Raw genomic sequence first — 27195 nt, forward strand, 5'->3', positions numbered from 1 at the left:
ACGGTTTTTCTTCACTGATCTTTGGAGGTTCAGGTAGCTGTGGTCTTTTGTCAGCTTCTCCAAAACCTAGATCACCACTATCTGTTATCCCTTCATCAGTTTCCTCTTTTAAGATGGGCATCACTGCTCTCTCGAGTATCCCTTGCTATTTTGTCTCTGGTTGAATGTTAAATGTTGTCTCCCCATGATTCTATAAAAGGACTTTGATATATCTTCTGAATTCCGGATCAATAACCCCAGCTAGGACATCAAGTCCAAATTTTCAAGCGAGTCCCGATTTGGGTGTGAGTCTAATGTGACACCCAGGGGGTATCAGGGCTCAATCTGTTAGCCCTTGTTTCCCTCGAGGGATGGTCGCTTCTCTACTATGGTTCCCACCGGACCTGTAATGAGGGCCCATGTCTCACTTTAGGGTAATCCCTCCCCAATCCCAGATGACCCTCCACCCAGTTGATCCTCCCTCGCTAGTCGGCCTGGTGGGGCTGGGATACAAAAGAGATGACGCTCCCCTGGCTAACCTATTGAAACATCACCCGGGAGTGGAAAGGGAAAACCCCCCAGGTTTTTCACAGTTTGTTGTGGTAAACCCTGTGTGTGACTTATCAAGGTGTGTGTTCTTATATGTGCTATAATGTATGCTGGAAGCATGCACAATGGTCCTGATCTTACCCTAACTCCCCTACCTCTCATAGCCTCTACCTCACCCTCATTCCAGTTACCCACCATCCCCCTGCCTATCCAAACAGTGTTTCACTAACCCTCTGAACTTGAGACTTTCAGCATTTTAAGATGAGTAGCAATACCCTGGAGATGGATGGCGATGCAGATTTTAATCAAATTTAAATCATTCAGACGACACAAATAGCTTGGCAAAAAGTTTGTCTGTTTTAATGTAAATAAGTATAACAGGGAGTACAACGAACATCAGCAATCGCTCGATGCTCAACTCTCAATCATTAAGAAAAAAGCTGGGTTCTTACCCCAAAATTGGTCATAGCTGACATGTTGACTTGCGTCATTACCAACGTCACCCTACGTGGCAAACTTCTAAAACCTATCAGGAAGTGGGATTGGTTCTAAATGAATAACTAAGCATAGGTATTACATCTGTATAGAGTAACAAAGAGAAATAATTGGGTACTTAACGTCATGTGGGGCAATTAAGCCCTCACTTCAAAATGGCCACTATGAACGTCACTAAATGTACGATGTCCCATTGACTAAACAAACTATAGGACCCCCAACTACGTGGTCCTCTACAATTGGTTGGCTTCTAACCCCGGTGAATAACTTTCCACCGACATGAGAAGCAGGCAGATTGAACAACCAGGTGTGGGTGAGCTAGTCTCCATATTAGCTTCCCACCAATTAAAAGAACATCTCCTTCATCACCTCAATGTTTCATTGTCAATTAGTGTTTGAAGTTGTCCTTGAGTCTGTACTGTTATCTGGGATTTTTTAAGGAGTATGGGTACTGTCTGGCTTCCGTGCGTAGGTTTGTTCTCCTCATGCGCCCAACTTTCTTCCATCACATGACTGGACACCATGAATTGAGCCTTTTCTTGTATTTGATTTTATTCCCCAATAGTCCTCTGACATCTGTTGTTTTCACTTGACCTTTTTGAACAGGAGCTTCTGTTCTTTCCAGTTAATTGTATCTAATGTCAGCCAAGTTTAGTTCTGATAAGACCTTGGCTCTTTGGCTCATCCAACTCGTAAACTGAAATATATACTGTTTATTCCACTTGCATTTGTAACTGCAACACTGAATTTGAGTCCTTCCTTGTTGTTCAAGACTTCTACATACGTAGTGGCACCTTCATTATTTATTCATCCCATATTTATCTATGAGGTATATATAAAGAGGTTGGTGCTTGCTGCTATCTATTCACTATAAGCATTTGGCTAGCTTCATGACTGCTTTGCTGCTTGTGTTTCATGCATCTGTACATGTTTAAACTAACTAAGTAACTTAATCATGCTTATGGCATTAATCTGTTGATCTGGATCTCAAAATGCCACTTATTCTTAGTACTTCTTAATTCTTCATAAATCATCTGCCTCTCTGGTCTTGTTATCTTCTATAAATGGAATTGAATTAGTTTCATTATACGTCACCATTCATCCTGGTTATTCAGTTTCTTTGTTTCATCAGGAATCACATTCAAATGGCCATCATATTGTCTTGGATGTAGGTATGGTTTCCTTAATGGATACTTTACTTCCCATATTTTCTTAGGTATACATATTCTTATGGGTACTGCACAGAGTTGGTGTTCTTCTTCTTGCCTTCTGATTGGTGTAGTATATGTTACATACTTTGGTTCATACTTCTCAGATAATGTAGGTGGGGTAGGTGGAGTAGGGGTACTTGGCTCCTCCTCTACACCTCCTTCCATGCTGGGGTTGCAGAGCCCGGTCTGAGTACTAATTGCAGGTCCCAAAACCACAGTGGGTGTGGTTGGTTTGTGCCACTATTGTGCCTTGGAGCTGAGGATCCTTTCACACCAATGTTTTGGAAGTTGCATGCAGCCTTTGAACGACATGCCCAAAAGTGGTCCATTACTACTGCTGTACCTACTTTCGTGCCAGGTACATCAAAGATGCGTCCCCATCCCTTATCCCACCTTTACTGCCCCTTCATTCCGAAAACATTTTTCATTAGTCATATGGGCACTGGTCCCCTCTCTTCCACCCAAGTGATTCGTTTTATATAGACAGGTCATTGTTTAAGGCACTGGCCATTTGTGTTCTGCAGCACATCTTAATCCTGCCCTATAAGTCTCAATGCTTTGCACCCTATCAATCCTTCCTCCCATCTGTCAGCTATAAGTACCTTTCATTGTATTTGTTACTCGCATCTATTCCAGTACCCAGGTATTTCTTTTCCTTGGGCATCATTTCATTGATGCATTTTGTGATATTCTATTTTAATCCCTTCCCACTGATCTCTAAGGGTGTGTATTTAAGCACCTTATGTTGTGTGTTTGGCCTCATAATACATAGGCCCTCATTACGACCCAGGCGGTAATGGTTTAACGGCGCCGTAAAAGGCGGCGGCGCCATTAAACCATTACCGCCTGATTACAAGGTCCCTTTGCGGGACCCGTACTTAACGGCTGGTGCAGACCAGCCGTTAAAGTGGGTGCCGCAAAGGGACCTTGGCGATAATTACGGCAACCGCTATTAGCGGTGCCGTAATTATCGCCTTCCCCATTCCCATTATGCCCTATGGGGCAAAATGGGAATGGGGAAGGGCAAATGGTGAATGGGGAATTACCGCCCCCGCCAACCTTGTGATGGGGGCGGTAATTCCACCATCCACCATGGCGGAGACCGGCATGGACCATGGTGCTAATAGCACCATGGTCCAACGCCAGGGTCGTAATGAGGGTGATAGTCTTTGTTTTTTATACAATTATACACCCATGGGGAATCTGCCTTTGTTACCAATACTATGGACACTGTCTGGCCCTGGATCTGCCTTTGGGTCATACATAGGGAAAGATGACCTAGGTAATGTGCTGTGTGTGCGGGAATTTCTGATGCTATGAAAATTCTGGATGCACCCATGGTATAGTGGATGAGGGAACAAAAGAAATAGCTCTCAGCAGATGTCTCTCTCCCTACTTTGCTCATATGCTCGTACCACGGGTTATTGGACACATGTATAGAATATTCCATATGCTTGCTCAATGGGCTTGAGTCATCTAGCACACTCCTTCTTATCCTTTTAATCTGTGGTTTTACGTCAGGGAATGGTTCTGGGATTATTTAGCTTGCCATCAACACCGGGAATGTGCTCATATTTACTGGTTTAGCTCTATTGTACATTTTCAGCTGCTTAATGCAACAAAAAGGACAAAATAAAGATCACAAAATATAAAGACCTTTGCTATAACCATAATGGCTAGCAAATCTTTTTTCAAATAACCTGGAGCATATTTTTTCCTACATGCTAAAAGAGAATATCCAATCATGTTTAATGCACGCATGGATCTTCCAAAGAATATGGTTCTGCCCTTATTCTTACCAGGACAACTTCTGTTGGTCATATCAGATAAATATTATTAAAATGACAAATGTTTGACAATCATAAACAACGTTGCAGCTTGTTCACACTTCCAAGAAAGAAAATACTGTTTCACTAGGAATGAGATGATCCAAACAGCAAAAGTGCAAGCTACTCTTTTGACGAATATCGTACTGGAAAGTTTATTTTGGTTTATGTTACTCTTGCTGTTGCTCTTGCTGTTGATTATCTCTTACCACTGCTTTTATATGAGGTAGCTGAAATTCTTCACCTTTGGGTTCATTATCTGCAGGCAGGTGGGTCTCTGCTTGGTACAGCTTTATGTCATGGAGGTGGATCCAGGCACAGCATCCTTTGACTTTTACAGCAGATGAGGTGACAGCTTATACAGCGAATCGTCCCTTGAAGTGCGTTTATGCCATCTCTTGATGAAACTTCTGCATAATATTCTATCACCGTGATGAATCAGGGGTTGTCTTAATAGATTGTCAGTGTCAGATTGTTTGATGTTTACATCAGTATTCCTCATACTCCCGCTGCGCCTGGACCTGTATCAGGAGGGTAGCTCATTGGCAACACGCTCACCTTGGAAGCAAGACGAAGCAGAGCAACACAGGTTCCATCCCAGATCCGGGCTTAGAAACCTCTGGGTATTGAGTGTGTTTTAAATAAGCAATTATAATAATAAGAATAATAGTACATTTAAGAGACTCTGTCATAGCTGTCAAATAATTGTTAATTTCCTTTCCTAACACGCTAGCAGCATTTTCAGCATCAGTGTGAGCAGGACTCTTTTAATTTGGCAATTCTTTATTTTAAGAGGTTATTGAGACACTCACAAACACCATTTGCTTGAGGGTGATAGGCAGACAAGTTGTGTGCCTTGTCCCCAATAGGAGAGGTATGCGCTCAGCAATCTCATTTACAAAATGTGGACCATTGTCAGAATGCAATACATTGCACACTCCCCACCTCGGAAATACCTCACATATGAGGAACTTTGATGCACATGGGGAATCTGGATGTGTGCATGGAACAGCTTTTATTCACTGAGAAAAGGGACATATGCCTACCAGAATGTACCTATTCCCATTACAATTTGGGAGCATATCTACATAGTCGATATGCAAATGTTGAAATGGTCCCATAGGGTAGGGTAGGGTATTGTTCCTCTCGCAGTCCTCAAAGTGTGGCAAGAGGTAAAAATTGGACAGATTAAGCAGTTAATCACAAAATTAGCGACATGTTCAGTGAAATTAGGAAAACAACATTCATCAGTAATCAGTATTACAAGACTGTATCTTGATGTGTGTGTTGGTTAGTACAATTGTTCTAAGGCTACTGTATGCAACCCTCGGTCCATAAAAGACGTCCCGGTGCTGTCCTGCCACCACATTGCATTTTTGTGAGACAATGAGCACCCTCTCCATTTCCATAATTACTGTTCTTCTTGTCGTGCTGTTCCCTGTAATTCCACTATATGTGCTATGGTCAGTGTATTGAAGCCCTCCTTCATCACCATGTTGCATGCACACATGGATTTGTTTGTTGCAGTCGAAATGTCTGATATTTCTGGAAAATATGCTGCTCTGTTGCTTCTAATCAGCCAACTCATAGACATGAGAAATCAAGTTTGCACCTCTGGTGTCCATTGCAAACTTTGCCACTGCGACAGCCGATGGAAGTTCATGTGCATCTATGATCCTGTCTAGTAATGATGCAAGCTGTACTGGTGTGCCATGTTGCCACAGGAAGCCTCTCCTATTCCAATGCAACAGTCCAACATGTACTGTTGGTGTCAAGTAGCTGGAGTCAGAATACACTGTTACCACCTCATCTGCATGCGCTTCAAGTGCTAATATTAACGCTACCAACTCTGCTGCTTGTGCTGAGAAATGTGCTGGCAATCTCACGCTTGTTACTGTCGCAAAGCTGTCATTCAATTTTGCTCTCACCACTGCTGTCCTACTATGCCTCTCACCCGTGCTCTCATTGATCAATGAACACCCATCAATGAAGAGAATTGTCCCCCCCTCCTAGTGCATTTTCTTTAACATGGGGAGCCTCATCATGATATTCAGTGTAGTTTGTGCAATCATGCACATAGTCTCCCTCCTTCACTGGATCTGCTATCAATCTGGCTGGATTTACCACTCAGCACCTGACAATTTGAATCAATGGATTCAGTATAATTTCTTCATACCTTGATGCTCTCTGTATAGTCAATGTGCTTTTGGAATTTTCAAATATGCAAATAAAGCCTGCTCGATAATGTCACTGCACAGTCCATAACTGCTAATGCTTGCTCAAATGGATAGTGGCCTTCCATTACTGGGTCTACAATCTCATTGTATAATGCTAATGGTTTGTGTCCCATGGTGGTTTTCTGTGCAAGACGGTTGTCATTACTACTCAATTTGAATGGAAAAACAAATATAATTCTTGATTATATTTGGAGATCCTAACACTGGACCTCTGCTGATTGCTAGTTTTAACTCATCAAAGGCTTCTATCATTTCACCTGTCAATGTTATATTGTCTTACTGTGCTTCTTTCAGTCCTTTGAAAATGGCCTGACATATATTCAAAGACTCATGTTCTACAAACATTGCAAAGGCTTAAGAATTGCTGTATGTTTTTCACTGTCTCTGACCTGCCTGTTTTCATTATTGCTTCTGTTCCATCCGGTGCTACCTTACTTCCTTATTTTAATATTAGCTGACCTATTTATAGGACCTCTTCCTGACAATATTGCATTTTCTCTTTGTACACTTTATATCCTTTCTCTGCCAATGCTGTCATCAGTTTCACTGAGTCTCTCCTGCACTCTTCCTCTGTGGTGCTACCCACCACTATGTAATTTACGTACTGGATGATGACACTGTCAAGTTGTGCATTTTCCAAGTCCATCTGTAGCACTCAGTTGAAGACAATACCCCTGTAGTAAACGGGTTTGTTGCAGTTTAATTCTGCGGTAAGTGAACAATGCCAAATATTGTGAATCCTGGCATAGGGGAATTGAAAAGAAAGCATTTTTTTAAATAGACCACTGTAAAATATAGAGCTTTTAAAACGATGTTACATAATATCCTGGCTGGGTTTGGCATCAAGGGAAACTCAACAATTTTGTTCAGGGGGTGTAACACTTGTATGAATCTCCATGACCCTCTGTTTCACCTTCTGCACTGGGTACACAGCCATGTTGCATGTTGATTCTGAAGGCACTAATATTCCCTGTCACAGTAAGGTGGCAATTATTTTGTAGATACCCTAGTCAGTTTTCTTTTGCATGGGATAATCATGGTAAAATAGCCCCTTTCTTCAGTTTACTTTCTACTGCTCCTACTCCTTTTAATAGCCCAACATCATATAGAAGGCTGGTCCAAAGTGAGCTTGGTACATATGCCAAGTCTTCCTGTAAAAGGGATGGGACCTTCTTTACTAAAGTAATTCTCTGGGAAATGTCCCTGTTCTGAATTTTCAACTGATATGTGAAACAAATGCTGAACATTACTTCGTCATCTGAGTCTTCATATGTAAACAACTTTTCATCTGTCAAGTCAGTCGACCTGTGTGCCTCATCAACCGCTATCACTGTGTGCCAATTTTGTCCATCGCCATCTGTCCCGTGCACAATCACTCTGTCTTCCCATATGGGTACATATTCAGTTCTGTGCCTGAAAATGATTCGCTCCCACTACTGTCACAGCCCCTATCCCAGCTGTAGATTCCTGTGGCAATATATTTGCTGTGTCCCCCCATTCCATCCTTCCTCGCAGAGAGTAGAGGGCAGGAGCCCCCCATCCCTGAAGCTGCTCCTTGCACATGGAGTGCACTGTAGCAACATCGCCGGCCTCGCCGCAGAAGGGCATGCCTGCCTGACCCTGTCCCAAGAAGGTGCCTGACTCCCGCATGCCGGGCGCCACGCGGCACGATAATGAGGCTGAACCTCTTTTGGAGCAGATTTGAATTGGAAACATCCGCCGGTAGGCAGAGTCGCCGGTGGCCAGCCACGAAGGCCACACAAATGCCCTGTTTTGCGCCTGTTTGGCGAATGGAAGGCGAGGAAGTGCCCATTCCTTTGTCCCCGTTTTCCAAAGGCGCCTCGGAGGGAGCCTTGCCCTCCTCTATGATGGGCCCCCACCACCGCAGTACTCCTTGGGGCTTTATTTTGCACCTTTAGCAGGGAAGCTAAAAATCTGCAAAATTGATATTAAGTATCCACTTTCCAGTTAATGATATAGAGCCATTCTGTAACACTTTTTGCGCTTCTGCGAGCTGTGCAGATTTAACTTTGCCCACTATTGTGCAGCTCATACAGTCCCAAAGCATGAGGCTCTCCATTCCATAATGGCCGCTTTACTTCACTAAGGTGCTCCTCACATGTGTTGAAACTAGCCACTACATGGCTGCTCAGCATTGCCCACCACAGTTCAACAGGGAGCTATAACGTGCTATCCCTTTTGCCCAGCCAGTGATCTGGTCACTTGCTTTTACTTTCGTTGCCTGCACTGTGCCTATGCCATTTGAAATGCATTCATTATAGACTGTCGAACCTTAGTCACTGCAGCCCACTCTGCCCATGCTGAACTTTGCCCACTGTGCCTTTGTATAACTTAGTCAATGCAACCCACTGCGCTTATGCTGAACTTTTCCCACTGTGCCTTTGTATAACTTAGTCAATGCAACCCACTGTGCCTTTGCTGAACAGTTCCCACTGTGCCTTTGTATAACTCAGTCAATGCAACCCACTGCACCTATGCTGAACTTTTCCCACTGTGCCTTTGTATAACTTAGTGAATGCAACCCATTGCGCCGATGCTGAACTGTGCCCACTGTGCCTTTGTACAATTTAGTCACTGCAGCCCAATGCGCCTATGCTGAACTGTGCCCACTGTGCCTTTGTATAACTTAGTCACTGCAGCCCACTGTGCCTATGCTGAACTTTGCCCACTCTGCCTATGAGTATTTTAGTCATCGTAGCCCATGGAGCCTATACTGAACCTTGCCCACTGTGCCATTGTGTAACTTAGTCTTTGCAACCCACTGTGCCTATGCTACTTGAACCTTAGTCATTGTAGCCCACTGTGCCTTTGCTACTTGAGCCCTAGTCACTGCAGCCCATTGTGCCTATGCTGAACTTTGCCCACTGTGCCACTTTGTAACTTAGTCTTTGCAGCCCACAGTGCTTATGCTACTTGAGCCTTAGCCACTGTGCCCTACTGTGCCTATGCTATATTATGCCCAGTGTGCTCATTTGAAGTAGCCTTTCCAGCTCACTGTGCTTATTGGAACTTAACTTCCACATCATGAGTAGCACACCCTGTATCCTGCTATTGTACTTACTCCTCTTAATTATCTTGCACCAGAGAGAGGATAGTAGCTTCCCCACAGCATTCACGAGAGCCCTAAACAATTCTTCCATGTCTTACTTAGCTACCGGTACCACTATAGAACACGAGGATCTGAGTCCCTCAACTGAGTTTCCTAGTAATCCATGTAGTCTACTCCTCAGAAATTCTAGGCTACGAGCTAGACTCTCGACACTTCATGAGCCCCTGACTAGAACCCTACCTCCCACCAACAAAGGATCTAACATCCAGAAGGCAAATTTCGTCCATCCCAATAGCCGGAGACCTCTCCCCACCCTTACCAAAACAGAGCCTGAATCCCCCTCAAAGGAGGACTAATAAATGCCAGATCCCTGACAGCACATGCCACAAACATCTGCGATTTGATAGTGCTCAATAACTTGGACTTCCTTGCTATCACAGAGTCTTACCTGCATGACTCAGCAGGACCCCTACTCTCCCTAGCAATCCTGGAAGACTATACAATATTCAGGCAAGACAGAAATAATATGTGCAGTGGCGGCATTGCTATCATCGCAAAGACCAGCTTAGGTATGAGAATTACGCCCACCAGCATCCGATTCATGCGAAACACTCACCATCAAACTTCCATTAGCTAGCTCCCAAACACTGACTATCCACCTCATCTATAGACCGCCTGGACCAATAGGGACATTTGAGGAGGACTTCCACAACCTACTCCCTAACAACCTTAAAACCTCCTCCCAACTACTTGTCCTAGGGGACTTTAACTTGGGTTTCAATGACCCTCTAGATAAAAATGCCACCACCATTGCCAATTCTCTTTCCAACTTGGGTATAACGCAAAAAAACTCTAGAACCTACTCACAATAAAGGGAGAATCCTTGATTGGATAGCAGACTACAACTGCACCGCCAATATCAAAGCCATTGTGCCTCAACCCTGGACAGACCATTTCTTCTTGTCATTTGAATTATCTACCTCCAGACCACCTCCACAAGTATCTACCAAGGCCCCGCCATGCCCAACAAGAAATAAAAAGAGCATCACCAGAGATAAAGTGATCCCGGTGATTCTACCCATCCTTAACCCTTTGGAGGATCATTTAGACCCAGAAACATTAGTCAACGAGTATAACAAAATTATGTTTACCACCCTTGATAACAACGGCGCCTGACATCAGTCTGTGAATCGCAATTGTGCCGATTTCGGCGTAAACATTTGGAGCTGCCCTAAAATGGCGGATTAGATATAATCTATATACGATACATTATTCAGACAACCATTTAAAACGAGCCGAATAGGCCATCAGGTTTTCAGACCCAATCCAGGAGTAGGATCGCCAAGATGCATCGGGAAAGCAAAAATACTTGTGAAAACCAACGCCACTTACCAAACGGGACGCATTCTTGCCCACTTTATATTCAAGAATTACGAACAAATGCAACCCAAAAAATGCTGGCTGTACTAACTAATACTGTCATTAGACCCTGAAGACGGCCTAGTCAGGTTGAAACACGTGTTGGCGTGACATATCTCCTTATATGACTGTATATGTTAATTCAAAGACAACTGTACAACCTTTAAATTCATAATGGCATTATGATCTTGCAACATAACAATCTTCCTTCAAGTGCATGAAGACAACTTTGTATGAAGACAATACAACCTTCTATTTGATCTGTACCTTAGTCCATGAAGACAACATTGTATGAAGTCAATACAACTGTCTATTTGATTTGTACCTTAATACAAAAATTTACCTCTATATGTCTTTATATGGTCTCCTACCTTCCTTTACTTTTTCAACCAAAACCCTAACAAATAATACAACTTGGCAGGACACTATGATTGTATGAGCGCAGTCTGTAAGGTTAGCACCCCTCTTGACATGCACCCTTGATAACATTGCACCTCTGAAACTTCGACCAAGTAAACCTAAATCTCACCTAAATAAATGGTTTACCCCTGAACTTAAGGATCTGTGACTACTTAAGAGGAGTTGCAAAACAGCGTGGAGGCTTATCCCCTCAGAAGATCATAAAATGAAATTAACAGAAATCTCCTCCCAATGTAAAAAAAGAAATCCATTTGGCCAAGCAGAACTCATTCAATAAGCGTATATCCAATGCCAATTCAAGCATGAATGACCTGTTCACCATCCTCAAGGAACTAGAGTCACCAACCCCCATTCCGGATATATGCTCCAAAGATAAAACCTGGTGCTCTGATATTCAACACGTCCTATCAAATAAAATCTCCTTACTCCAAATGAAAATAGCCAAAAAGAAAGCCTCCCTCACAGAACCATCCATGACTAACAAACCAATTATAGACCGTGTTCCAAAGGATCAGAAACCAGCTGTATGATTTATGTTCTCCAAAACATCTATCCTTGAGGTGGAGAAAGTCATCCGCTCTCTCAAGCCGTCAAATTGTCAGGGCGATACCTGCCCTGCCCAGCTCATAAAAAATGCTGCTAGGGATCTTTCCCCGTTTATTGCAAAACTTGTCAACTCCTCATTCACGTCCGGCACTGTGCCCACCAATCTAAAACAATCTTGGGAACTACCACTGCTCAAAAAGCAAATGCTAAGCCCACTTATACCCACAAACTACCGTCCCTTCACGACAGGCCCCTTTCTGCTTAAAATCCTGTATAAGATTGCTTATAATCAAATCCAAAGTTTTCTGGAACAACACAAACCTTTAGGAGAGCGCCAATCAGGATTCCGTCCCCAACACGGCACAGAGACTGCCCTCATTGATCTGAAGGCACAAATAGATGAACTCAGAGATAAATGAAAAATGGCTTTCCACTTGCTGTTGGACCTCTCAGCGGCATTTGACCTTATGGACCATGGGGTACTTTGCAGCCATTTAGACTCTGCCGCACATTTCTCCAGAGAGGCCATAACTTGGATTGAATCTTTTCTTAGCGATAGGACCATGAGGGTGTTCTCCCCATCGCCAGCGGCTGACCCAATCCCCATCCTGTGTGGAGTTCCTCAGGGCTCTTTTGTCTCCCCGACTCTATACAACATATTTACTAAGCCCCTTTTTGATGATCTGGACCTTCTCTGTATCACCTACACTAACTATGCAGATGATACCCAGATTCTCCTCCCACTTTCCGGGGATTATAATAAGGATTTGGCCTTGGTAAATAGGGTGTATATCATCATCCAGGCATGTATGGCAACCCACGGTCTATGCCTGAACGATAATAAAACAGAGCTTATCATCTTAGGGACTCAGTCAAACCTCAAAAACTAAGCCAGGAATATACCTCATTTGAAATTGATGGTAATATCATCAAGGTGTCTAAAAAGGTGAAGACACTTGGCTTCTATCTGGATGCCACCCTCTCTTTCAACAAACAGGTGAAGTCTTTGGCATCGGCCACCACTTACACATGTAAACTCATTAGAACAGGCAAACACTTTCTCTCTGACAACTGCCTTATCTTAGCGAGAGCATTAATCCTCTCTAGGCTCGACTATTGTAATGCCCTCTACATTGGAGCCAATAAATCCATCACCCATCAAATTCAAATCTGACAAAATAACGCCCTGTGAGCTGCCCTCGGTGTGTCCAAAAGATCGCATATTTCAACCATCAGGCGCCATAACAACTGGCTGTCCACACAAAATAAAATCCACTTAAAAGAAGCATCCCTTTTCCACAAAGTCTTGAACAATGCCGCACCGAGCTATCTCACTAACAAACTCACAAAAAGAAACCATACGCGCCCAGCTAGAACCTCAAATGCCAATAGCCTCATCATACCAAGATTTAGGCTAATGAAGGCGGGGGGCAGCAGCTTCCAGGTTCGAGCGGCCCAACTATGGAACTCGCTGCCCCACCCTCTACGTGAGGAGCAGCCCTTTCCGAAATTCATATCCAACTACATTAATCTGCTGAGGTTGTCCAAGGATTAGCCCATTAGCGCCTACTCATCCCCACGAGACCCTAGGATAGACACATTACTATGCTGCTTTCTTTTGCTCCTATGGACCTCCTCACTCTGCCCACCTGGCCGATGAGCTAATGTCCTTTTAGTGCCTATACATATTCTGTCCTCATTGTACTTTGTACTCATTATGCCTGTTTGAAAACTGCAATTGCCATCTACCTGTAATATACTGTATCTTGTATTTTATACTCTGTATGTATCCTATGACCCTACCCTGTAACTTAAGCTTTGCATTTTCTGTACTGCTGCACCCGGCTACCTTCGGGTCTTGTGCGCATTATAAGTGAATAAAACAAACAAACAAACAAACGTGATGTCATTGGGCCTTATCACAAGTCTGGTGGTAACCCTGTAAAGTGGCAGTAGTGGAATTAGCACTGCCAATATTGCTCTGCTGGATCATGAGCTGGCGCAAATATCGCCTATTGTAAAATCAGCGAGCGCTATTACAGCCAGAGCTATTACAGCTGGCCACATGAGGTGCAAACACGATGCAATTCTAAACCTTCCAGCCATCACCTCTTTGTTTTTGCTATGTCACCCCGAGTGGGACGGGTATGCCCAGACGTGGGTCCCGTGCCTGCTGGGCCTAGAGACCCAAGCTACTCCTCACTGATGAGCCCCAACAAGGGCGAAACATGTTTGGGGATGCTTGTGGTCTCGTGCAGAGGGGATGTGGCCTAGCAGTTCGGGCTGGACTGCCCCTTTTGGGGTGGGGCCAAGCCTGATTTGCATATGGTCTTTCCCTTCTGTAATGGCTTGGCAGGCGAAGAACGGTGGTCTGGAGGGTTGCCCAGAGCGTTGCCAGTGGTTAAGATTAATTCTAAACCTTCCAGCCATCACCTCTTTGTTTTTGCTATGTCACCCCGAGTGGGACGGGTATGCCCAGACGTGGGTCCCGTGCCTGCTGGGCCTAGAGACCCAAGCTACTCCTCACTGATGAGCCCCAACAAGGGCGAAACATGTTTGGGGATGCTTGTGGTCTCGTGCAGAGGGGATGTGGCCTAGCAGTTCGGGCTGGACTGCCCCTTTTGGGGTGGGGCCAAGCCTGATTTGCATATGGTCTTTCCCTTCTGTAATGGCTTGGCAGGCGAAGAACGGTGGTCTGGAGGGTTGCCCAGAGCGTTGCCAGTGGTTAAGATTAATTCTAAACCTTCCAGCCATCACCTCTTTGTTTTTGCAAACACGATGCAAACACAGTTGCATCACAAGTCCATGTACGGCAATATTAGCACTGAAAACCAACGGTAACATGGTGGAAAACACGGCACAGCTTCCTGCTGTAGGGAATTGAACACAGGTGCCTGAAATGAAGCCACCAGTGATCCTAATCCACTCCAGAGTACCACATAAGGCACACCTCTAACCCAAACACTGTTCCCAACCACACTTCTGCCACTAGCCACTGCGAGTTGGGACATGCAGCTGCTCATGCTTCACCTGGAAACAGAGAAGAAGGACAACCAGGGCACAGGGAGTACAGGGGTGGGGGGAGTAGGAGGAGGAGAGCCCAAGCAAGGCATGCACTGTGCACCAGGGATAGGACCTCACCCTGTACCCTCACCGACAGCCAGTTGGTCACCCTGTATAGACTTAACAGGGAGACCATAACAGAACTGCTCACCACAATACAGGATGACATAGGGAGCAGGATCAACATCAGGACCACGGTACCCCAACTGCAGAAGCTAGTGTCTGTCCTACAATTCATTGGAACTGCCACCTTCCAACACTCTGTGGCCATGATGCACAGCAAGGCACAGCCCACATTTTGGGCAGTGTTGGACAGGGTGCTTGAAGCCCTCCGGCGGCAAGAATAATGCCACATCACATGGCCTAACACCCCACACCAGGACAATGCCATGAAGGCACAGTTCTATGTCGTTGCCCAAATGCCAAATGTGCTTGCTGCCCTGGACTGTAACCATGTTGAATTGTTCGCCCCCCCAGTCCCACGAAGCAGTATATCATAACCAAAAAGCACCACCACTACCTGAATGTGCAGCTGACATGTGGCCCCAACCTGTACATCACCCACTCCTGTGTCCGCTACTCCGTATCCACCCATGAAGCAATGGTCCTATGGAACAGTACACTTCCAGGATACATGGAGAGGCACAGAGGACAATGGACATGGATAGCGGGTGAGGAGAAGTGCCAGCACGCATGCACTGTGTAGTACATGTCCAATGTGAATAACTACACAAAACATGGTATGACAAGCGAATGCTAAATCCATACGTGACCACCTCCTGCTCCATTGTCACAGTACAGTCCAGGGAGCATGCACATGTCAGACTTACTTGGATGGAGAAGCTGACGTTCCCATACAGTAGCAACTATAAACACCAACATAACTACAGATACCACAAAGCAATGCTGACAAATGTCCGCATTGCCTCACACAACAACAACCCTGCCAGTACCAGAGCCTTGCACCCATTTGTGACCAGCCCACAATGCCGAACCATTGGCGCCAGATGCACAGGAGGGCCCATGGGGAACCCAGCATGCCACATGAAAGGTGGAAATACACTGCAACATGACAGCCCTCATGTCAGCTGGAACATATCACAGACAGACACGTCACGTGACATATGGTACAAGCACACAGGGTTCATGCGAAGCAGAAACAATGCATGACACAAGTGACACAGAATTCACGGACAATGAACTGACACATGACGTGAAATGAAGGCCCATTGGAATGCGCAAGATGTCCATTGCCCTGATATTGTGTAAGGCCACCCCCACACCTTACACCTTGATTGATGCTTGTGCCTCCCCAGAAGAAGGTGACTTTGTATACCCACATCGGCCCTGCTTAATGACTACTGTGCATGATCCACAAACACTGCAGGTGCCGTGTGTGCATCGAGCATACCTTTGGCCTCCTGAAGGCATGTTCCTGCTGCCTCAACTGTACCGGTGGAGCTCTGATGTACGCTGCAGAGAAAGTGAGTAAAATTGCACTTCTGTGTGCCATGCTGCACAATATCTGCTTGAAGAGAAATGTTCTGCAAATGCACGGATTGCCAGAGATGATGTGAGGGATGGGAAATTTGTTCTAACACTTTCACATATCGCAAGCCATGGCACGACTGTGTGTCACTCAACTCCATCAATAATTATGACAATGACAAAAACAGGACTGTACTCGCATTGATGAAGTTTAACAGATTTCATTATATGAAGTGCCCCAAATATGCTCCCTCCTCCCACCACCAACTCCCCAGCAAACTATGCCCCCTCCCTCCTCCTACCACCAACTCCCCAGCATACTTTCCCCTCTTGCTCCTCCCACCACCAACTCCCCAGCATGGCCACTCAGTGCAATAAGTGTCTTGATGTTGTTTATAACCGTGCCCCATCACCGCAACTGCCAGACCCTGTTGATCTTGGGTGCAGATGGTGCTGGGACTGATGCCTTGGTATGCTCTGATGAGACTCCTCAGTGGGAGTCGTAGAACTGGATGGAATGTAGCTTGCCAACCGGGTCTGTTGGTATGTCAACTTGTTGCTCTGGATGGCCTTTGCCAGTGCAGAGACACCTTCAGTCATCTCCCTGACCCTCTGAGCATATAGTTTCAGAGCGGCTGTACTGGCAGTTGTCCTGGCCCAGTCCTTCACGATGGCCCACAGAATCCTGCAGGTGGCCCCTTGTATGCTGTCACGTATGGCCTGTAGGTGTTCCAAGTGCCTGTGCCCTATTGCCTCCATCTCCATCTGTCGATGCTACATCTCCTCCAGCCTCTGCAGCACTGTGCTGCTTGTTGGTGTGTGCCGTATGAGAGGGGGGATGGGCAGTGGCTCTGGGCTGTTGTCAGGGGAGCCATATGAAGGTGTGTCAATATCTGGCTCAGGTGTTCGAGAATACTGGCAGCGGTGAGGGCTTTCTGGGCTCTGAAAATGCTGGCAGCAATGAGGGCTTTCTGGTGTTGGTGAACGTGGCAGTGTCACCCCTATGTTTCAACAGTCGCGCTGCCTGGAGGTGTGGCCTCTGTGTTAGAACCTCCAGCTGCAGGAGTGGGTGCAGTGGGCCTTGCAGTGGTTTTGGTGGGCTGTGAAGTTGATGGCGGCCTGGTTCTGCTGGGTTGCAGTGTCTCACAGCAGGACATCTGCCTTGGTGTAGCCTGTCTGTACCTTTGCAGGGTGGTTGTGGTGGTAGTGGACCTTGAGGTCCTGGATGTGCTACTCCCAGATGTGCCTGCCCCTCCTCGGATGCCTCTGGTGATGTGTGAGTGCCTTTACGGGACATAGGAAATGTCGCCAGGTGTGTTTCACCCACATGTGTTGGAATGAAAGACACATGTAGTATCTTACAGTGTGGGACCTGACACATTTGTGCAACTAGGCATGGTTGGTCAGGGGAGATTGCATGTGGGCCCAGCATTATGGCGATGGTTGCAGCAATGAGTGTGTGACATATGGCCAGTTGGTCTTTGGCCTATGTTTGGGATGGGCAGGGTGTCCTTTCTTGGCAGCTGATGTTTGGCATGCATGTTTGTGGTCCTTTATGCCCCCACATCCCATTCCCAGCTTGTGGGGTGTGGGTGGTGGCTTGCTCCATGGCATTTGCGTTTTGAGCCTAACCGGCCCACGTAGCCTCCATTCTCAATTTGGCGCACAGCATCAGGTGCGGCTAACTTGCTTCTGTGAGCCTCCTGGGTATTTTTTGTGAATCCTATGTGGCTGTTTTGTTGCATCATTTTCTTTGTTCCCTCCCTCCACGCTTCATTTCGTTGTCCCTTCTCCCTCCCACCTCCCATCCTGTCCCACCTCCCATGATTGGTGTGTCTGTCGTTCTTCACTGACCCTCCCAGGGCAGCCCTCTGCCCTTGCAGCCCCTGCGGCTAAGGGCCCCTAGGCAAAGGACGGCACCAACTGAGGCGGCTCCAGCCTGTGTCTGCTGGTGTCAGCAGGGGGAGCCAGTTGCCAGTTGCCAGCTGTCAACCAGCAGCCACTAAGGAAGGTAGGAGTGGCCCTGTTTTGGTTCAGAACCTCACTCTATCCTGCAAACCTGCCCTATAGCAGACTCTCTAACTTAGGTGTGTTTTTATCCTGCTTTTAAAATTGCACTATGAAAGTATTTATAAATTGCATTGCAAAACTTAGGCCTTTTCCCCACTATTCAGGATTCTCAAACTTAGATGTGGTTTATCCTGATTTTAAAATTGCACTGAGAAAGTATTTCAAAATTGCATTTGAAACTTAGGCCTTTTCCTCACTTTTCAGGATTATCATACTTAGGTGTGTTTATCCTGCTTTTAAAATTTGCTTTATGTTAGCCGCTCTGTGACTTTGCCTCCTAGCCAAGCACGCATCTACCAAACCTTTCTACCACTCTCTAAGCGCCTGTCGTCTCATCCAATTTCCAACTTGTCTCATCTCTCTTGTCTTGTCTGCTTGCACCATGCCCTGTGGCCTTCCCTAGTGTTCTCCCCTACCCCTTCCCTTCCCATTCCCTTCTCTCCCTACCTACTCTATGGTGCTCTCTGTCACTCCTATCTTTTTTAACTGCTTCTCTATCGACTATCCTGCTCTCCTCACTAAATCTGGTAGGAAGAAGTTTAAAAAGGACATCCTGGTCTCTAACCCAGGCCTCCCTATCGCTGACACCTATACCAGTGCCTCCTCTAGGCAAACCTTCACTGACATCCTCTTTGTTGTTCCCTAGCCAGACCTATGGACCCTACATATGGTCTCTGTGCTCTCTCCCGTCTCTTCCTGTCGCATTAATGGTGGCACCCAGTGGTAGGCCCTACTGGCCTCCTTCCACTACTCTAAGGTCATCATTAATGTTTACTTGAATGGTACCATCTAGGTAAAAGGCCCTCAGGCCAACCTTCCCCTCTTTGATAGATGCTTCCCGCGCCTTATCAATTTCCTTTCTTCTCCTGCTGTCTCCTCTCTCCCCTCCATGGCTTCCCTGCCTCCCCCTGATGTAGCCTCCTTGGCTACCTTGCCCTCTCCTCCTTTCTCTTCTGCCACCCCTCAGGCTTCTGCACCTCTGCAGGGCATACCTCTGATCTGTACCCCTCCCTGGAAGTCTTTCAAGGATGGCACCCTTCTCCATATTGCCACTCTAAACTCTTGCTCAACTGTCAAACACTCCTCTGACATCTGCCGCCTCCTGGGGGAACTTGACCTCGATGTTCACTGTGTCACCGAGACATGGTTCACTGCCAGCTCTGTCACAAGCTTTGACACTCTCCTCCCTGATGGCTACAAGATCCTCTCTACACCCAAATCCAACCTTTCTGGAGGGGGTGTAGCCCTAATCTACCCTGAGTGTATTCCTTCCTCTGTCATTCTTAGTCAGGCCTACTCCTCTTTCGAATGCCTCGTCTGCAGGCTCTCTCTCTCTCCTGGACATTCCCTCATTGTGGCTACCATCCATCATCCACCTGGTGAGATCTACTGTTCCCTCGTGGTCTCAACTACACAACTTCTCCTTCTTAGAGACTTCAACATCCACCTGGATGCTTCCTGTCCTCCCACTAGACTCTTCTGTGACCTTTGCGACTCTCTCTCACTCTCTATTTTCCCCTCTGACCCATCCCACTCTGCTTGGCACACTCTGGATGTTCTGATCTCTTCAGGCTTTCCCCTCTTGATCCCTCTCACCACTCCTCTCTCCTGGAGCAATCACATTCTCCTTTCCTCACATCTCACCCGTTCTACCCCTCAGGCCAAGCCAATTCCATCACTGCCACCTACCTTCACGGTTATCCGACCCATGAAGCATGTGTCAATTGAGGATTTTGCCACCACTTTCTCATCCCCATCCACCGTCACCTGACACAGCCCTTTCCATGCTCCACTCTGCTATATCTGATACTCTCAGTGTTCTTGCCCCTGTCATGAGGATCTGCTTGAAGCCTAAAGCCAAGTGCAACTCTTGGTATGACTCAGACCTCACCACCGTTAAACGCAAGTGCAGGGTGGCTGAGAGGAAATGGCATGCTTCCAGTACATCCTCTGACAAACTGGCCTGCCACCTGCTCCAACTGCAATACTGGTTCTTTGTCCACACTAAAAGAGAGCCCATATCCAAGCCTGCGTCCCTGCCGCATCTAACAACTCGGCCAAACTCTTTAAAATCTTCAAGGAGCTGGTCAATCCTACCGCAGTCTCTACCTCTCCTGTCACCTCCCAGGCCCTCTGCACGACCCTGGTTTCTCACTTCATCTCTAAAACTCAGGACATCCTGTCCTCTCTCTCTTCCTCTCTTCCTCCTCCCTCTACTCTCTGCTCTTCATCTGGCCCTTCTTCTTTGGCCACCTCTCCTACCTCCTTCTCTGCCTTTCCCCTGCTCTCCTCAGATGAGGTGTCTAGACAAGTCCGATCTATGAAAGACTTGTCAAAACAGGATTACCCCTTTTACTCCAAAACCATCAAGGACCACATTGACACCATGGCTCCTGCTCTGGCTGATTTTTGCAACCACTCCTTTGCCACTGGAGTTTTCCTGTCCCCCATAAAGCACTCCCTAGTGCACCCTCTTCTTAAGAAACCCTCTGCTGACCCTTCCTGTCCGGCTAACTATCGCCCAATCTTCATCACTCCTTCATACTTGCCAACCCTACCGATTTAGGTGGTAGGATACCGCTTTTTAAGCAGTCCTACCGCCTACCGATTTATTGGCACCAAATACCAATATTTTTTGTTAAAAAAAAAAAAAGATTTTTTTGTTTTTTTAAAAACATTTTTTTTTTTTGCCCACGCCAGCTCGGGGGAGACTTTCAAGGGCTCCCCCGAGCTGGCGTAGCGGGAGAAGGCACGGCATGCAGGCTTTTGATGTCAAAGGCACCCACGGCGGATGGCTAAATGCGCCCCTCCGCCGCGAGTGCCTTTGACAAAAGGCGCCATTAGCCCCGCACTAGTCCAGCTCGGGGGAGTGTTTCAAGGAATTCCCCGAGCTGGCGTAGCGGGAGAAGGCGCGACATGCAGGCTTTCGATGTAAAATGCGCCCACGGCGGTGGGCTACGGGCGCTGCTCTGCCGCGGCTGCCTTTCACAAAAGGCTCCATTAGCCCTCCACCACGCCATCTCAGGGGAGTCTTTCAAGGGCTCCCCCAAGCTGGCGTGGTGGCAGACGGCGTGGCAGGTGCCTCATTGTCATTGAATGCACCAGCGGCAGTGGGCTCATTCAATGACAATGGCCTGCTGACACGCCCTATTCCTATCATTACCTCCTCGCCTGACTATTTTTGAAACTTTAAGATTCCTACAGATTTTTGGTCACAGAATGTTGGCATGTATGCTCCTTTCCTGGGAAATCTCCTGGAAAAGCTGGCCATCTCCCAGCTTAATATACACTCTGAATCTGTTGGTTGTCTCCATGACCATCAGTCTGGCTCCAGAGCTGCCAGAAGCACGGAAACTGCTCCCCTGAACATCCATGAAGACCTGCTCTCCAACCTCCATTCTAATACCCCATGTGTCCTCATCTTACTTGATCTCTCTTCTGCCTTTGACATGGTCAACCATACCATCCTGATCAACCGTCTCCGTGATAACATGGGTATCACTGATCAGGCCCTGGCTTGGCTGACCTCCTTCATCTATGATCAACTCTCACAGGTCCAACTCGGGGCAATCCTCTCCTATATCTTTATCTCTACTTGTGGTGTTCCCCACAGGTCTAAACTCTCACCCTGGCTGTTCAACCAATACCTGGCTCTTCTTTCCCACTGCATTGCCATACTCTGTCCGAAATTTCAGTGCTATGTGGATGACACTCATTTTCAGGCTCCCTCCAGCCACCTCTTCTCCTTCTCTCATCTCTGACTGCTTGTCTGCCATTCAGGGGTGGAGTGCTGCCAATTATCTCTGCCTTAATGCCAGTAAGACCAAGATTTTCCTGATTAGCACACCTGCTCCCTCCTTTTCTGTCACTCTGGTGCCGTCCTCTCTTGGCCCACTTCCTGATCCCAACTGTGAGACTAAAAACCTTGTGGTCATCTTCGACTCCACACTTTCCTTCTCTCCTCACATCTCTGACGTCTCTAAGAAATCACACTACCAGTTGCACCTCCTCAGAGGTATTCTTCCTTTCCTTTCCTACCTCCAGAAGCTCACTGTCTCCAGTGCTCTGGTTCTCTCTAGGCTGGACTACTGCAACAGCCTCTTTCTAAATCTGCCTGCATCTACTCTCCGTCCTCTGCAACTCATCCAAAACAGGACTGCGAGACTTGTCCTTTGCCTCAAGCCCTAGGATCGTATCTCTCCATGACTGAAATATCTGCACTGGCTGCAAGTTGCAGCAAGGATTACATTTAACACCCTCTGTATTGTCCAAAAAGCCTTCTGGGGCCTGGGACCGCAATACCTTCAACTCACTCTTCCTAAATATCTTCCTTCTCAAGCTCTTTGCTCATCCGCTTCCAACTCTCTTAGGGTTAGTCCCTTCTCCAGGCAGCAAGTTGGTGGTAGATCTCTTTCTTCATCGGGCCCCCCTCTGGAATAGCCTCTCTGCATCTCTGAAACATGGGGATAACCATCTCCAGTTCCTGAAGCACCTCAAGACCTTCCTCTTTGTGTCTGATTTCTCTCCTCTCCCCTGCTGATCTCCTGACTGAATCTGAAACTGCACTGGTCACCTGGTTACCTTATGATCTCGGGCCCAGGTCCCCTCCCCACCAGTTGCATACCTGCACTGCCCCCTGGCAACCCTTTCACTCTGACTGTTTCTGTATCCCCACTGCCCCTACTAGCACTTGACACCTGTTGTCTGCACCTACCCTTGCCACCAGCTTGCAGCACTTTTATTTACTATCTTTATTTATTGTCTTATTTCTCTTTTCTGTCATCTTATGTACTGCACTGCCCCTCCCCTTTCACCCTGCACTTCTCCCCTTGTCCCCTCCCCTGCACTTGTGCAATCTCAATGTCACCTGGCCTAGTAGGATCATTGTCTCTATCTTCCCTCTGTTTCCCCTCCCTTGCCTCGTCGCACCTTGAAACATTTGTGTAGGGGTGCATTATAAATGTCATATCATATATATCATATCACTGGCATGGCTCTAAGGGTCACTGCTGTGTAGCCAGCAGGTATGTGCAGTGGTGTACACTGATTGGCTAGCTGAGATAATGTTGGTGTATGGGGACTTGCCAACTGGGCCCACAACATGCTGGTGTGACTGCTGCACAGTGTCGTGGGTGCTCATGCACCAACATCTTGCTGGCACTGGGTGTACCAGCAGGGTTGTGGTGTGCATGGCACTTGGATAGGGCACTTGCCAACCCTTCCCACTGCTGTAACGCACAGTAGTGCCCTTGGTGCCCTGCCACATGGTTGCTATGGAGGGTGGCTAATGTGCTAGCTTGTCACTAAAGCCTGATTGGCCTGCCCAGGTTCTGGGTCTGCTGACATGTGTCCCTGTCCACTGGGGCCTCTTATTGCTAGACTGTCATTTGTACATGCACCTGTGCTGGGGGAGGTGACTCATTTCCTGCCTCCTGGTTGTGGGCACTCGCCTCTGCACCACCAACTCTGTCTATTCCCTCCATATCCAGCACTGTGTTGCACTTTTCCTCCCAGGCCGTGAGGACCAGTGACTCCACAGTTCCTCCTCCAGTTGCCAGGAACTCCTGCAGTATTGGGACAGCAGTCCATGCATCCTGACCCCAAGGTCGTTCCATCGTTTACCACAGTTTCCCCATCACGCGGTACGCTGGCCATAGCTGTCACTTTCTGGCTGATGGAATGCCAGATGGCTGTCCTGCACTGTGCTGAGGTTTTGCGTTTCCTGATGCAATATAGCTCATCATTGTGAGCAAAAACCTGATCAGTGAATACCACCAGCTCTCCCTCACTAAACTTTGGTTTCCTAACATGATTGTCAGCCACCGTGCCTCTGATCTTCTCTTCCGCTCAGGGGAAATTACACTGGATTACCGCCAGACTTGTGATGATGCCCATTACATTTTGCAATGTAGGTGCATGTGCCTGCATCTGTGCCTGCTGTGTTTGGGGTGACATTCCTTGCTGTGTTTGTTGTAATTGTGGCAATTGTGTCTGATACAGCATGTGATCTTGAGCATAATATACTGGTGGCTCTGAACTGTTTGGTGGGGGATGTGCTGGCCCCCCTTTTGTCACTGCCTAGTGACAATTCTGCTGCACTCCTTCCCTGCTTCTGCATTTATGTGAGATGTGCCACATGCTCCTGCATGTCCAGCACTTTTGTGGCTGTGCTCCAAATCGTGTTGGCCCTCCATTAAACCCTCCTCCATTATGAGCTGGAAACCCAAACATTCTACCTCTAGGTGCAAGCTCTCATCCTTGTGGGTGATAGTTATATTTCCCCCTCCCTGCGAATCTTCCATTGGGCTGTGGATGCATTTGCTGTGCTTCCTGCACAGCATTGTTTTCTTCCACATTCATTAGCATTGCCTCTTCCATTGTTAACTTAGATAATTTCCCTTGTACCAATCTTGCTTCCTCTATCTTCCTCTCCTCAACTTCCTTTCTGTCTTTCTCTCGCTTTTGGCCTACAATAATGAACTATATTCAATTGTATCTTGGGCCATGTTTTAGCTTCCACTCCCACAATTTTTTTAATTGACTTTGTACTTCTTTGGAGGGTCCCTGGCTCAAAATATTGTAACAAATACTAATACATTTGTCAAATGGTTCCCTTGTTTCCAGTTTCCACTTCTCTTGAATGTCCTGTATGTATGCTGCAGGGTCTTACTCAGGTCCCATTTTATGTGTCATAATTGCCCCCATGTCTGCCATGTCTGGAAATTGTGTCCTCAGTGCCCTCCAAACGTCCACCCTACAATTATTAAAAGGTGTCCCATCATGTTTTGCATTTTGGACTGTCACTCCAGGATAACCTGACTGCTTCCAAATGCCTTCTGATTGCTCTCCTAATTTGGCAGCAAACAAACCTTTAATGATGCCTACTGCTAGCGTCATCCCTGCTGTCATTCTAATTCCAAGATCCACTGCCCAGCCACTGCAGGGAGTGATGGCAATTTATGAAACACTTTTCTTTTTGTCTGTATTGTACCAGTCTTCCCCCTTCTCTAGCTAGGGTAATTGGCTCAATACTGTGACCAGTCCCAGCACAGCTGCGCCTCTTGTCTTTGTCACCACAGCAGTCATGCTAACTCAGGCACATACAGTGTCCTTTCCTGTAAGCTGTCTGAGTGTTCCTTTAGACACTGTGGATACTCAACGGGTTCTGGCCTTAATACTGGCTCCTCCATTTCTGCCCACGCTATGCCTCTCCCTATCTGTGTACATGTAGAAGGGGCTTGGGCTGCTTCCTCTTGACTTCCCTCGTCTTCTTCATCTTCAAATATTTGACATCACTTCCTGTGTCTTCCTTTTCTTCAAAATCTAATCTCCTAAGTGCATCGGTCCTCTATGTTCCGCTCATCACGTCCAATATTCCTGAATTCCTCTGACTGTTCCGTTCTCTTCCTTTCTATTGCCCCGATACTCTCCTTTATGTCCCTGTCCAGACTGTAACTTCTGCTTAATGGCACGCTCTTCATCTCGCTCTGTCTCTCTTTTCTTGGCGTAATCCTTTTCTTCCCACCTCCTTTCTCTTTCTCTGTCTGATATGGCCTGCCCCATAATAATGTTGTTGTTGTAAAGATTTATTTTGATCATAAGATCATAAAAGCCATAATAAATATTACATTCCGTTCAGTCAATTTTACAATCAATAAAATAGTGTACACTAAGAACACCTAACAATAAAATTAAAATAAAAAGTTCCTAACAAGAAACAAGTATTTATGGAAGGCATTAATTAAAAGGGAAGCCAACAATAAAATTGAAGTTCAACATATCTTATAAATACATATAAATACATATACACATCAATTAGATAATGATAAAAGCCACACATAAATGAAGCATGTGTCAATACACTAATAAGGTGGAGAGCAATGCTTGCAGCCTCCAATACTAAGATTTACCCTAAATGGGATTCACCCGTCCTGCAAAACTTTCCTAGCAACCTAAAAACTGTGTACCATTACTCCACTAAACACTCTGTGCAGGTTCCTAACGCCTCATAGTGTTTTGAAGCTGTTTCCCTAACCGAGATCACGGTACCATCATCCTAGATCTAATGTGCCAAACCTATCCTAGGTATTTGCAAGTTGCAAAAACTTCTGGGAAAACTGCCATTGCCTCAACCACTTGTCGACAATTATGCAGGTGCCAGAGTGGCTTCAGAAAATGGGTTCTTAGAGGCAGTGTAACTGGGTACCACAGCAGAAAATGTTCAAAATCCTCATTTGCGCTGAAACACAGAGGATATGTGGGAGAGACCTCACTATGACAACTGTGTCTTGCAGATTATTAGGCAGAATCATATGCAGTACCCTTAGGGACCACTGACACAATTAGGACTACAAGTGGTAATACAAGTTCACATTTAGTACAAGCCTGTGCTACACAGAATGAGTGGTAGCAATGGCTTAGCAGCCAGACTTAACTCAAGAGCAAATGCTCAGTAGTAGAGATTACACAAAGGACTACAATTACTGTGACTCAAGCAAACACTGACTCAAGGTTTCTGGTTAAAAAATATAAGTACACTTATTTTTAAACCATCTGTTCGCAAAACACATCACTTCTACTAAAATAAAACCACTCTTCAAATATACTACACACAACCAATTCACCTTGTGCAGAACAATTCAAGGTAAGTACATTGGGATTTGACAGACCGGTGTTGGGAAACAAAGACATTACCGGGAGTACATACGCAATCACTTTTTGACAGTAATGACAGTTCGGTCTTACGAAAGATAAGCGTACCCACGGGAAGAAATGTCCCCAAAGTGAAACACACTTAGCACATTAATTAACACAAGAAAATT

Source organism: Ambystoma mexicanum, chromosome 10 (genome assembly GCF_040938575.1).
Source record: "Ambystoma mexicanum isolate Mex_15411 chromosome 10, UKY_AmexF1_1, whole genome shotgun sequence".
NCBI classification, from domain to species: domain Eukaryota; kingdom Metazoa; phylum Chordata; class Amphibia; order Caudata; family Ambystomatidae; genus Ambystoma; species Ambystoma mexicanum.